Consider the following 14,343-nt stretch of genomic DNA (forward strand, 5'->3'; position numbering starts at 1 on the left):
ATACGATTTATTTGTTATAAAATATATAAATTATTTTTATTATTATTACATTAAGAGAAAAGTATTTTCATCACGACCCATTTGAATTTTTTTTAAAAACCTCTTGTCTATAGATCGCTTCGGAGTACATTAGGTTTAAAGCTAATGTGATAGGTAAAACCGAGAGTTTCATATTCTTGATCTTCATCTTCATCTTCTAGATGACACTCTTCTTCTTATTTCATCTACTTCAGATGATACTTTCTCTGATAATGGACCTTGAGGAGACCTGTTATTAATATCAAATTGTTCTTTTTCAGATTTAGTTCAAATTCTTCAGAACATTAATGACAGCAATAATGCCTTTTAAGTTAAAAAAAAAAATTTGGGTTTTATTTATAATATGTTGTGTTGAAGGAAATTATTATTGACAAATGTCAAAGTTCGCCGTAGTACAAATTCTTATGAGTTTGAAAAAGTAAAATATTTCTGGACCAAATATATACATAGTAATTTTTCTAATTAATGTAATGGAAATTTTTTTAAAACTTTTGTAGGGAAATTTCTCTCTATGGACATTCTCAGAAAATTTAGTTCATTTTGAAATTGTTCAGAAATTTTAAATTGTGCTCCCTCAACCAATAACAAAATATTATAGCAACGTTCTTCCAACCCTTATCCTTGTTATTCTAGTTTATAAAACCACTTTGTTGTGATTGATCTATTTTAACAATCTATTATCGTCAATAATCTCCTCTTCCCTATCGCAGCTGGATCCTATTACTCGCCCATTGACGATCATTGATACATCCCGGGAGTGCGATGGTGGCAAAAGTTATCAATTGCCGATTCCTCTCACCAGACAAACCGTTATATCTCCTCTAATCGATACCAATCTCGGACTGCTCATGTCGGATTCGATACGGCCGAGGACCAGTGCCCCCATGATTATTATATAGACCAGCCATCCTCTGCTACCATTAACTTAGCGGAAACGTAAATTGCCTTCAAATGACTTCCTACTCAGTCCCACTTTACTGGTGTGGATTCCTTCTTCAGCGAGAAAGACGAATGACCGGTGTAATATGTCGTTGACATGATTGTGGATTCTGCGTTCGATTTGTCTGTGACCCGGAGCCTAAAATACTCCTCCAGTTACAGATTTGCGCAAAAATATTTTAAATTTTCCTCAACTTCTAATAACCAATTTCATTAAACTGGTTAAATTAAAAATCGTATAGGAATTAATTATTATTAGCTTCAGGAGCCCCAATTATCCCATTACTCTGCACCCCCATTTGTAAATGGGGTATGAATAATGGCGGATGTTTCAGAAGTGACGAAATATTCATTTTTGAGTTCTTTCACATAAAGAAAAAATTTCCCGTAATCTTCTTACAGCAAACTGTTTAATCTTTACCTAGGCCATACAAGATGTACAATAAATTTCATTAAAGAGTAAATATTGAAGTATTTAAGCTGTAAGCCCCTGGAAGTTTTTTTTTTTTTTTTTTAGTACGATTAAAACTTGCAGATTTTTCATTCGGAGCTCCATATCCATAAACCTTCATACACATTTAAGAAAATCTCATAAAATATGAGCTCTAATAGCTCTTTACATTTTTCAAAAAGGAACTTTATTTTTTTTTGCAAATAATGAAAAATCAATAATTTGTGAACTAATTTTAACGAATATCTTGAAAACTGCTACTACTCTTCAATTAGGAGCTAATGGACATCTCTACGTCATTTGTAAGAGTAGTTTACATGATATTTGCCAAAATAAATTCACAATATATTTTTCAACATTTTTAGGGGAAAAAAATTCCCAATATTTTGGCAAATTTGCTCTACTTTATATGATCTCCTATTAAGTTTTTTATTCTTGTGGACATCTTTAAAGATATGTAGCTCGGAATGAAAAATTAATTTACATTAGGTTTATAATTCTGAACTTGTGTTTCTATATTAATATGTTGACCTGGCTGTTTTCCTGTCGAATGTCATGCCAAAGTAATATTTCCCGTGACGAAATACGAATATATTCATTGTAAATTAGTATGCATGTATCATTTGGAAGATTAAAAGTAATATCAATTTAAAAAGTGTATAAACAAATTTTTATTCATGTAAAAACATTTTTGACTAAGCAGTTTATTTAATATGTGTTCCAAGTTTCAATCTTTACTACTACAATCCCTAAAAGGTCTTGGATTTAGCACATACTGTTTCTAAAACAAAAACGTAGTGATTTGATCAGGATTATCCACAACCGTCAGGTTTTTTCTACTTAAGTTCCCACTTTATCTGACTCGAACCCACGTCTGAGAAACTTAGAGGACTAGCTCGCTTTTTAATTATTTCTTAGACTAAATTATTTTTTAAATGAAATAATCTTTTTTAGTTAATTTAATTAATATCTGTTCCTATGCTCCATAAATATCCCAGAATTTGGATTCCCCCGAACTAGGAATGATAACTAACTGTGAGACTGAACCGTTTGCCCTCCATTGGCCCCCGGGGGCGCTGAGTCACATAATTGCAAATGACTCATTTAACAAAGGAGGCGTTGGACCGCAAACGTAAAACATTTTAGCGCTTTTGGTGAAGTTTCTCTTTGCTCGGCTTCGCTTTGAGGCGCTCGCTTGTCATCTGTAGATTTACTGTATTCAATAAGGCCCAGTTCATTGGCCATTCAGTTGAGTATATTAACACTTGAATGTGTTTATGGAGTTTCTTGTCAAATAATCATAGCTTTAAACATGTTTATGTCCCTTGAATAAGACATGAAATCTTATTAAAAATCTTATGAAAATTCTGAGCTTGAGCAAACCTACAAGCATTGGCAGTAAACCAGTAGCTCCATCGTCCGTAACATTTCCTTAGGCAAGGATGGCGAATAATATTTAATAAAAAACATTTCATTGGCGCCTGTATGTTTATATTTATTTTATTACAATTTAATAATATATTAATTACTTGAACAGTGTTTAATATTTTTCTACTATTACATATTTAATATAGTTCTGTACACCTATTTACCATTCTGTATTTATTATTTTTAATGAGAATTAAATTAAAAAAAATATTAATTAATAATTACGATTTGAACAGGTATTTTTTAAATTATCAAAACAAATTCATTTATTTTTGTATTGAGCCATTGATCCTAAAAAATTTATTTTAGACTGAAATAAAATATAATTAAATTTATCTGAAATTTAAAAGACAGATCTTGTAAATGGACATTTTTGTTAATATTTCACAATATAAGAGACTACAAAATGTCTTAAACTTTTGGAGGAAATTCTAAATACATATATATATTAGAAAGTAATGGTTGCAGAAAGCTCATTTTGGCTGCAGATTTCAATAAATTTTAAATTATAAAAAAGAAACAGACAGTTTTTCTTACAGGTGCATAGTTTTTAGTTATTTAGTAATAAATGGAAAAAACACAAACATTTCGCAGATGTTAGCGTTAATACATTGGTTAGACAAGTCTTTTAAACCTGAAAATTTGGTTACTTTCTACTTATTTTTGTCCCCACAATATATAATTAAAGTTTTATAACCTTTTTCATGAGTTAAACGCTTGTGAGCTCAAAGAATGAATAAGATAAAAGGGAGATAGAAATGACCAACTCGCTTGTTACTCAAAGACTGACTTTTATTTATTTTTTTTCCTATCTCCTAAAAAATAAATATTTAAACATATAAATATATACAATTATAAGTATTTATGCAGGCTTTTATTCATCTTGTATTGCCGGATGAAATTGACTTTTATTGTGTTCCGTACCTCGATATATACGCCTTCGATCAGCTGATCCACTCGATCACCTGTCATAGAAATAACAGCTGACTAAAGGTGTAACTTATACACAGTTGTATATTTTAACTATATTTTTATACTATATTAATATATTATAAGTATAACCTTGCTCTCGCATTTCTTACTTTCTTCATTCCCCTTTCTCCATTTATTTCTTCTTATCCCCTGTTCTTTACTTTTACATTATTGTTTTTTTTTTCATAAGCTCCATTATTAATTTAACTAATTCTTTATAGATTCATTCCAATTCTCTTCACTGTATCATTTATTTATTACTCACATTTATATACATATAACTAATAATGTAATCAATCTACTACTTTCTTTGTCCATAGTTATTAATCAACTTTTTTCTCTCTGAAGGATGGTTGTTGTCTTTTTGTTTTTACAGCCCTGATGAAGACCTGAAAATCAGGTCAAAACGTTGGCATAAATAAATATTTTTTTGTTTATTTATGTTGTTTCTTTGCTGACCGCACCCCCGACCATCTTCTCCAAATATATTATAAGTCCTTCGAAAATCCATTATTTTGAGAATGCTACCTTAGTTCACTCTATGAAAACTACTTAATTAATTTATTTGTTTTGACAAATATTGTTAAACTTTGTACATCTTCAAATTTAATTGCACCACACTTGCATGAAACGTCTCCAAATTTCGGTCGACGTTACCAAATCAAAGTCAAAACCAGTATCACCTAGCCACCATGTTGATTCAAGCAGACTGATAAGTAACTCGACTAAGACCCCTCCGACTCAATCTTACCCCGCCCTGTGACCTGAGTGGACTAACCGTGTTAGAGTTGGCAACAGTTGGCGAGGAGCTAACACGCAAATTGGTTGCCTCCAGTAGTTAGCCAAGTTGCTGCAATCAGTTTGCTCCAAGTTCAGGTGAGCTTGTCTAATGCCTTCTCGTCCTATCTATCGTTCGTGTTTGTATTGATAAAGCCAAGCTCTGTGGTTTTTATTTGCTTTTTGAATTCATAAATTTATTTTTTGTAAAAATTCATTTTCTTCATTCCTTAAACATATAGCTATGTACTTGAAGAAAAGTGATGGATGCTTAATTTATACAATAAGTCTTGACTGACATTTACTGCTACTTGCATTCAATGTAGGGTATGTTAAGGGACACTTTCACAACAATAAGCCCACTGTATCTTACAAAGAGCACTTCTGCTCAAAACCTCTCACGAGTTATCCCTCGCAATTCTCTCTGATTTGGCTTCTGATAAACTGAACTAAAAATAAAAACAAATAAAAAAATGGAATGATGGTGGATGTTCGGTGCTCCAATGAGTTGTGCTATGATCCATACATTAAAATGACAAAGGATTCTGATTTTGGGTAGTTTATACAACTTGTTGGATGTAAGATCTGCAAACAAATTATGAACTTAAGAGTTTCTATTTCACTGCTCATGAAACGGATATTAACAGTGTACTTTTGTTTTGTTTTCCACTACATTAATAAACCAATTTTCGGTATTTGTCCGAACCCTGTCTGGGTCAGTTAGTACTTATTTCCAATATATAAATAAATTTCATGTCCGTTGAAAATAATTGTTCGAATTTCCACTACTATGAGGACAGAGCAGTGGTAACCTCTATTTTTTTTTTTTTTTTTTTACAAAAAAGAAGTAGTTTCACTTTCCAGATCAATTCCCTCCCCTCATGTAACAATAGTAGTTACAAATAACTTTCGATGATGCACGACCCATACTTTCGGTCACGATTGTACTTACACAAAACGGATCTAGAATATCAGGCTCTCTAAATTTTTTCAAGACGGTTCATTATTCAGACTCGTGCCGCTTCCTCTTGACAGCCCCAAATCGAGGATAGTATGCCACTGCTACCGGAGACATCTCAATCCGAGCCGGAGGGAGGTAATAAAGATAAAGTTAACAGCGTGTTAAGTGGATACTCGAACGGGAGCATTCGAGGTTCTAGATAATGAGAAGGATAAGTCTATATACGGAGGCCCATCTAGTTGGTCCTCTAGTTCTGGCTTCTTGTATCTCGAGGATCATCTTCAATAGTATGTTAATGGAATTTTTCGTTTAGCCGATTATGGTTATATTAATGTTTTTATATCTTGAATGTATTTATCACATAAGTGAAAAAGAAATAATTTCATTCTGAAAACCAGTAGGTAATAATAATTAGGAAAAAATGAAAGATTTATAATTGAATCTGAAAGTCAAAAATGAAGTTTTATGCTTACATTTTATTAGATTATTTTTATTGCTAATGGGTTAACATATACTTAAAATAATACTTTACTCTAAAATATACACAAAACTTCTAAAAAGTCCTATGTTTTGAAATGATTTGAAAGGAAGCTATCTCTATTGGATAAACCTTTTCTTCAGTTCATTTTTTGGGTATGTATTTTATGATAAAAAAATCTATTTTTAAAACGATTTTATAGAATATTTATATCCTACACTTCATAACTTACAAATAAAAACAATTATACTTTCCTTAATTTATAATAAATTCGCAATAAACTGACTAAATTATCTTTAATCATTCCATGCTCAATTTTGAATTGTAACAGATGTGACTCAGTTGAAAGGGAAGCGCCGGGATCTTCAGTCTTGCTTTTTCTTTGACAAATAGGAGAAAAGCTTTGTTCACAGTTACCGAGGCTTGATGTAAATATTTTAAATAGGAATAAATGTATTTAAGATTTCATTTTATTTTAAGTTGAATTTTTTTTATTATATTTCATTTTTTGTTATCATTTAATTAATATCTGTTTAAATATTATGTAAATGTGCTCTCTGATCTCTGTTACTATTGTCTGTAGATATTACCACTTAAAAATATTTTTTTAAAAAATAAAACCAGTTATCCGACATCAACATAATGATAATCTTTTTTATTGTTAACTCAAACAAGGTTATGATTTTTAACTTTGAACTCATTTTAATTTTTATACTGAGCTTATTTAAATGAAAAACAAACAGAAATTACAAAGAAATGAGTTTTTAAAAAAATTACCATTTTACGAAAAATTTAAAATTTAAAATAAAAATAAAAATTTAAATTTTTTTTTTTTATTTAAGACCTTTCAAAACGTCGGATAAAAAAATTTTAAATTCTTCTTTTCTTCGAGAAAACATAATATGAGAATAATAAAATAGTAGTGGTACAGATTTTAATTAATTTATATAAATGTTTTTAACTCAGTATTTTTTTTTTAAATATCAACTTTGACATGTTTACTTATGTATTTAACAGGCAAACTTTATTTGTACGAGGGTTGCCCCATAAACAAATAAATAAATTATTATTATATTATATTACATATATAAATAGTTCACCATATAATCCCAAACAACGAAGAAGACGGTCACGGTTGCGGACAAAAGAGAAACAAAAATAGTTAACTACTACTTATTTTTAGACGTTTCGCCCCACTTTGTAGAGATTCATCAGGGCTGTTCAACCTGAAAGCATTGGAGATTTTGATAGAATATTCAAGGATAGGAATGAATACCTGAACAGCCTTGATGAAGACCTATAAAATGGGGCGAAACGTCGGAAAATAAATAGTTGTTAACTATTTTTGTTTCTCTTTTGACCGCAACCCTGACAATCTTCTTCGTTGTTTATTATTATTATAACTATCAAAGTCTTTTAATATAAAGATAAAAACAATATATAAAATATAAGGAGACAACACAATCACAATTTCCTTCGTCGAGATTAGGACATTACCACAAACCAAAAAGGATGAGATACTAAACAGACACTACCGCAATTAGCAGGAGGCGCGTGCTTGGAGATCCGTCATTACCGATCCTCCAGCGGAACGTACACAGATAATTGAGACCGTAGAACAGTCCTAAGACATCATCTTTATCTCCCGCTCCCTCCACTTTCTATAAGAACACAATGGAAGTTCCTTGTCCAGGCATCTCGCGTAGCGGTCATAAGTTTCTATCAAGTCCGGGCTACTCTAGCTATTCCTTACAATTTACCTCGGAGGAGAAGAGGGGTCCTGCTTTTTTATGTCGCTCGGGGAATAAAGAATATAAAATTTTTCATCTGGTCCAAACACAATTTTGTCTTCGATAGCTATCCGATTTGTGAAATTAAATTAAAGAATCATATGCCAAGATCAATTTAGATATTATTTCTGAATATCGATGAAGATTATTTAAGTTTGGAACTAGGATATCGCATTATAAAATGAAACGGTAATCCAAAATGCAGTTATTACCATAATCAAGTTAAATAAATTATTGGGTAATGTGAAAAAAAACTAAAAAAAAAAAAAATGATATATTAAAATAAATTCTCATAACTCTAATATATATTTAAACAATAACCTAATCAACAATTCACCTACTTATATATCATACTGGCTAAAAACCATATGTCACATAAGACTAAACCTACGATAGTGCAACTCACAACATTAGTATAAATGACTATTTGAATAGATATAATTAATCTCCACATAAGAGTTCAAAATTTGTTGTATGATATATTATCTTTAATATATGGTAAGTAATTCACAATTTGGTTTGTCAGAAGTGAAAAACACAAATATAGACCACAGATAGTACACCTAAAATCAACAGCCTCAGTCAGGGTTCTGCTAAAATGTTACCTACTGGCTTATTGTACCAAAACATACTCATCATATAACCAAACATATGAACTATAATTAACAAATTATAGTTAATATGTTCAGTTTCATTATGTATATGTATATCATATAGATAAATTGATAGTTAAATAAAAATGTCATAAAAATGTTTGCAGTGTCAACAAATGAGGGTCTCGATTTTGCCAGCGTGTTATTGTTTGGAGACCCTGGTATAATCACAACTCTAAAACATTATATGAGATATGCTGTTTCTGGTTTACATTAGTGTAGTAATAATACTTTTCTGTCCTGGTGATGGCTAGCAAAACGTGAAGTTGTTCATTTCGATTTCCACTCAAAGCTTTGTTAAGTAATCTTTCACTTGTTAATACATTATTTTTACATTAATTTTAAGAAAAAAAAAAGAGTAGTCTAAGAAATGTAAAATTTGTTATTTTCCTCCTATGAAATTAGAAGATTGTTACCTAGTCCACCATTGTAATCTAAACTGAATAAATAACCGCACCACAGATTGGCTCATACTCCTTGGCCCACGCCCCTGGGTCCATCATAAGAATTGTCTCTTTGGCTTCACTTTTCATGCCAGCTTATCCCCTCCTTCCTCCAAGGTTCTGAAAGAAATCATCTATTTGGATAAATAGTCCAGTACATGAATATTTTCAAATAATTTGAACTTTCCTTTAGATCTTTGAAGGCACGTTAACTAAAATAAATGGTTTAAAATCATTGATTCCTGAATACGAATTTAAACTGTATGCGATTTTCAAGAAAATAATAAATCGCACTGGATTTCTGCAGAAATGTTAAATAATTTAGGTATTTGCTAAATCTCTAGAAAATATTTATCTTGTGATTATGTATTAATAATAGATTTTTTGAAATTTTTAGCCGTGATGTATTCTCGGTGGAAATTTTTTTATGTATATGATGTATTCTACATAAATATATTCTTGTGAAGATGCCATATTTTGTATATAGCATCTTTACAATGATAGATATATCAAATAATAATAGTACAGAAGCAAAATACCTAGAATCGGATAATTATGTTATTACAAATGCTAGAGGTAATTCGGATGTTATTGTTGTTGGCAAATTAATTTGTTTACCCAAGTTACCCCTCACCGCAACCCCTCCTGGACTGAGGTAGCCCGCCAGCTCACTTGTTAGTCCTAATTATACCCCTCACCTTTAAACATAGACATTATAACTTTATTAAACCTATAATAATTAATATAATAACTGTAATAACGATATGCAAGGAATTAATGATACGGCCAAGTTCGCCTGTGATAGTTATAGAGTGTGTGATGAGCGGAAGAACGTTTAGGTCGATGCACTTACTGTGAATTATAATGTAATATAACCCTTCGAATGGTCTTCTTTTTTTTTAAAACATAATTTAAGGCAATCCACAAAAATGGTGATATCTACCCATTCTGACTGAGCTTCACTCCAGGAAACATTCCTAATATAATTATATTTGAAATTGTATATATTAGCTGAGATCATAGCATTATTAATATTTAAAAAAATATTTAATAATATAAAAAAAAAATAGGGTTTTAAATGTTCTTTAATATCAGCTAGATCTCATTCCCATAGGAATAGTAAGAGAGTCTAATCCCATAGGATAATGTCAAATTTTCAAAATAGTTTCCGTTAAAATACCTTTAATTTGGCTAATTTAAAATAATTAAAAATCCCACATGTTTTATTAGAAAAAAAATATTGATAGATATAAAAAATGAAATAATTTGATAATTGATTAAAGGGGAAACTAAAAATTAAAGTTCTGAAAATAATCGTATTAATCGAGAAATATAATATTTCATAGAAATGCCGAAGATTAAAAAAAATAAATATAACAAATAAAGTCGAAGGTAAATAGATAATGACGAATAACGCATAAATAAACTGAATTTATAAATAAATGTTTTTTATAGATAATATGACAAGATTTTACTTATACAAAAAAAGATTAATTTTTACTTTAAGTGTTAAGTTGTGCGTAATGCCGCATCAAATTTTTTATATATTTAATATTTATTGTTTTAATAATAACTTTATTTAATTTGAGACAAGTTGCTTAAGCATTAAAAGTAATTATTGATGTACTTTAGAGCCCGAAAATAAATAAAAAGTATTAACATAAGAATTTACTAGTAAAAAGAATAAAAATAAAACTATGATAAATCAACATTTTATTTTGTTCATTTAAAAAATTACATCCAATATGATCCCACCGGATGACAAAATCAATTGGTCGGTGCCAAAATAACATATAAAAATGATAGACATAAGTAAAATATAAATATTACAGTTTAGACTATTAGGGCTTTATGGAGGCTATACAATGTTTAAACTAGATAAGTACAATATGAATTGATCTCAAGTGATACATGTGATAAACTAATAATTTAATTAACAACTACTAAAATGAAAATAAAGTAAAAATAACAATGCTTATTAAAAAAAATTAAATAAAATAAAAATAACTAAAAGGATTTTGAAGTGAATAATAAAGCTTGTAATTTACAATCGTTGTAATAAAACAAGATGATGCAGAATATGCTAAAAATAAAGATCCAATAATACCTATTACTAAGCACACACATACATTGCTAATTCTAATTGTAATATAATAAATAAATTATGTGGAGTTAAGAAAAATAAAGGCAGTTATGGTCATTTGGTGAGTAAAAATCTATTATTGGGAATCATAGAAGTAAGAAAGTACTCAGTTAAATATTTGTTTTTTAGTTTTTTTTTTGTTTTTTTTTTGTTAGTTCTTCTGGTAATCGATTGGTACGATATAGTTTAAGGTATGTTACCTAAATTTATTGTTATAGGTGGTTTGATATATTTAATTTTTTTCTAACATTTTCATAATAATTATAAATTTATTTCTTTTCTAAATAAATTATTATCCATAAATTTCAAGATAATTCTATAAAAATAAAACAATTTAGGTGGTAAAGTACCAACGATTTTAAGATTTCCTGTTTTATTATTGTGGTGCATTATTGTTCGATTTTGTAGATTTGCAAATTACAGGAAGCTCTTATCATTATTTTTTTTTTTTCAAGATTTCAAATTTTTATATATTGATAAACATTACAATTTGCCACAACCTTGAGCAATAGTTAATAGTGAAAAATGATCACATTCACACCAAAATTAAAAGAAAAAAAAAAAAAGGAATTGTATATATAAATAAATAAAATCTCATATATCATATATTTCATGTATATACAAAGAAAGATAAATAAAATGAGCTTAATCAAACTATGTACATGAAGAAATAAGAATAAAATAGAATGAGTAAAATTTTGAACTAATATAACAATAAAAATAAATTAATTAATTATTATGAAAAGTTACAAATATTACCATAAAAGTATTTTTAAATCACAACTAGAAGTAAATAAAGACCATTTACAAATATTGTGGTACTGGATGGATAGGAAATGATTAGAAATGCGGGATTTGAAGGTGGAAAGGAATTACTCCTTATAAATTATACATACATATACATTAACATACTTATAAATAATTATTCAATAATCACTCGTTAACCATTATAGTTTCCCAGTCTTTTTATCGCTAATGTGTGTGTTCTTTTCCCCCAGCCCACACATAGAAGTGAGCCCCTGTTTGGTCTTACACCCCCTACCGTGAGGCCAGCGGGAGGACTAGCCCTTAATTGCTTTCGGTTGTCCAGCCTGAGTGAAGTCAACTCTTCCAAGTTCTAGAACAAATGTCCTGTCTGCTTTGGGAATTCTGAGTTCGTAAAGACTACTTTTACTCAGTAAAGGCCAGTTACATTTAACTTCTCAATGGTCCACGTAATTTTTTATTTAAAATTATATTCTGAAATACGATTTTTGCTAATCAATTGTGTGCATCTAGTTACTAACTATAAACTAAGATTTTTTTTTGGAGCTTGTAACCTGAATATTGTAGAATCTGTTGTTGGATTAGTAAATTATCAAATGAAAAATTTGACAAAAAAAGTAGAATAAATAAAATTACAAAATCTCCAAACTCGTAGTTATGCAACAATTATGTTTGTATTAAGAAGGAAAAGAAAAAAAATTGAAATAAAATTTATGGTGGCTGGATCAAGTGGGTATAATATTTTCAAAATATAAATTCAGTCTTAATTTTGAACATTTGGTCTCAATAGATTGCTAGCTCATTTTCATGTCATCTTAAAATAGTAAAAACAAAAAAGAACAATAATATTGACAAATAAAAATATTTATTATATTTTATTAGAACAGTTTCAAATAATATTTTTTGAAAATTTCCACAAAATCATAAATTGAATATTTATATTGAAGTACCACCGTTGGGTGGTTCCTTTCCAAGATTATCTAGTGTTCTAAAACTTTCATCAAATTTACTTATTTATTTTTTTTTTTTGTACAGTTGTAAATTTCAATATATAAAAATAAAAAGATTTTTATATTTAAATTGCACAGTTTTGCCCTGGTCATGACAGTGACAATTCTTGCCGTTTATGGGCAAATTAATTTTGAAAATATTTAGGAAAGAGTATAATTGAAACTTATTTTTTAAATAGAAATATTCAATTAATTTTCCGTTCTGATCTGTACAATGTCGATGGAACAAGAATTTAACAACAGAATGGAAACTAAGACACTGTTACATCTAAGCCTAGGCAGTTTTAATATTCATGATTACTAACTCGAAATAGTAGTGTTCAATATTCACTCACTCGACCGCTATGCTACCGAGGAAGTTACAACTCAACGCTAAGTTTCTCCTTTGAACGATGTAAGCCCCCAGCTAAGTCCCAGTGCCTGAGGATAACACAACTACTGATAGTCTAACTCCTGCACTACGTGTTACACAATAAAGGGTAACCGATGACATTTGTGATTGTGGGGGGTGTTAAACGCACTATTGTTCATATCAGGGTAAGTCTGATCAGATTGAAAAGATGAGAGAACTTAAATTTGCTCAACATTAAAAAAAAAATAAGAGTATAAATTATAGCATATACTTTTATTGATGGGTGTAGGTTAGGAGAATGTATAAAATATTATTAGTTCAGCAAATAGGTTTAATTAGCGAAACAAATATAAGACGAAGGTTTATTTCAAAACTGAAACTGTCGTAAGATACTTATATTAATAATATCTTATAAACTACTTAATAAAATTCAAAAATAAAATTAAAAAATGAAGCAGAATTAGGTCTGACGAAAAACTTATGATAGAAGAATCACAGTGATTTGATACGGATTTGGAAATTTAAAAAGTAATAAAACATATCTACGTAGTGAGATAAAAATTAAAACATGGAATATGATTCCTGAAAATTTAATAAAATATCAGATATTTTTCACATTGCTTAACAGATAAGTATGCTTCATTTTATTTTTAGAAGTTAATTTGAAGCTGTACTATCAAAATAATAATCAAAAATGCATTTAATAATATAATAGATAAATAAAACCTTTTATATCAAATGCTACTTGGGTTTTAGTAAGACAATTTGCGTAGGGAATTATTAATACTATTTCATTATTAGTACTATCGATATTATTCGAAGTAATTAATAATGTTAATAATAATAAGTTAGGTTTATATTTAAGTATTAAGATTTCTACTGTTGAATTTGTAAACAATTTTCTCCATTCTCGATAATTAGGAAATTAAGTCGAATTTAGCCTTCTCTGCTATTTTTTTTTTTTTTTAATTGATAATAAATGAAATGTTTTTGATTTTTTTTTTAACTGTTAGTGTCCTATTTTTCAAACATTAGGATGTTTGTAAGTATTAGTGTTTAAATATTCAATCAATACATACAGAAATAGAAGAATAAAAGAAAAAAATGTAAATAATAACAATATTTCTCACTGAATTAAAAAA

General features: G+C 29.0%; 1 protein-coding gene across 5 annotated transcripts in view; it reads left to right on the forward strand.

Annotated features, from left to right (window-relative positions):
* The window catches only part of Eph (Eph receptor tyrosine kinase), a 742,432-nt gene that overhangs the window by 340,734 nt on the left and 387,355 nt on the right, over positions 1–14,343 (forward strand). The gene's annotated exons all lie outside the window — the stretch shown is intronic.

The sequence above is a fragment of the Halyomorpha halys genome, unplaced genomic scaffold, assembly GCF_000696795.3.
Source record: "Halyomorpha halys isolate HHAL.00 unplaced genomic scaffold, Hhal_1.1 Scaffold287.1, whole genome shotgun sequence".
Taxonomy (NCBI): Eukaryota; Metazoa; Arthropoda; class Insecta; order Hemiptera; family Pentatomidae; genus Halyomorpha; species Halyomorpha halys.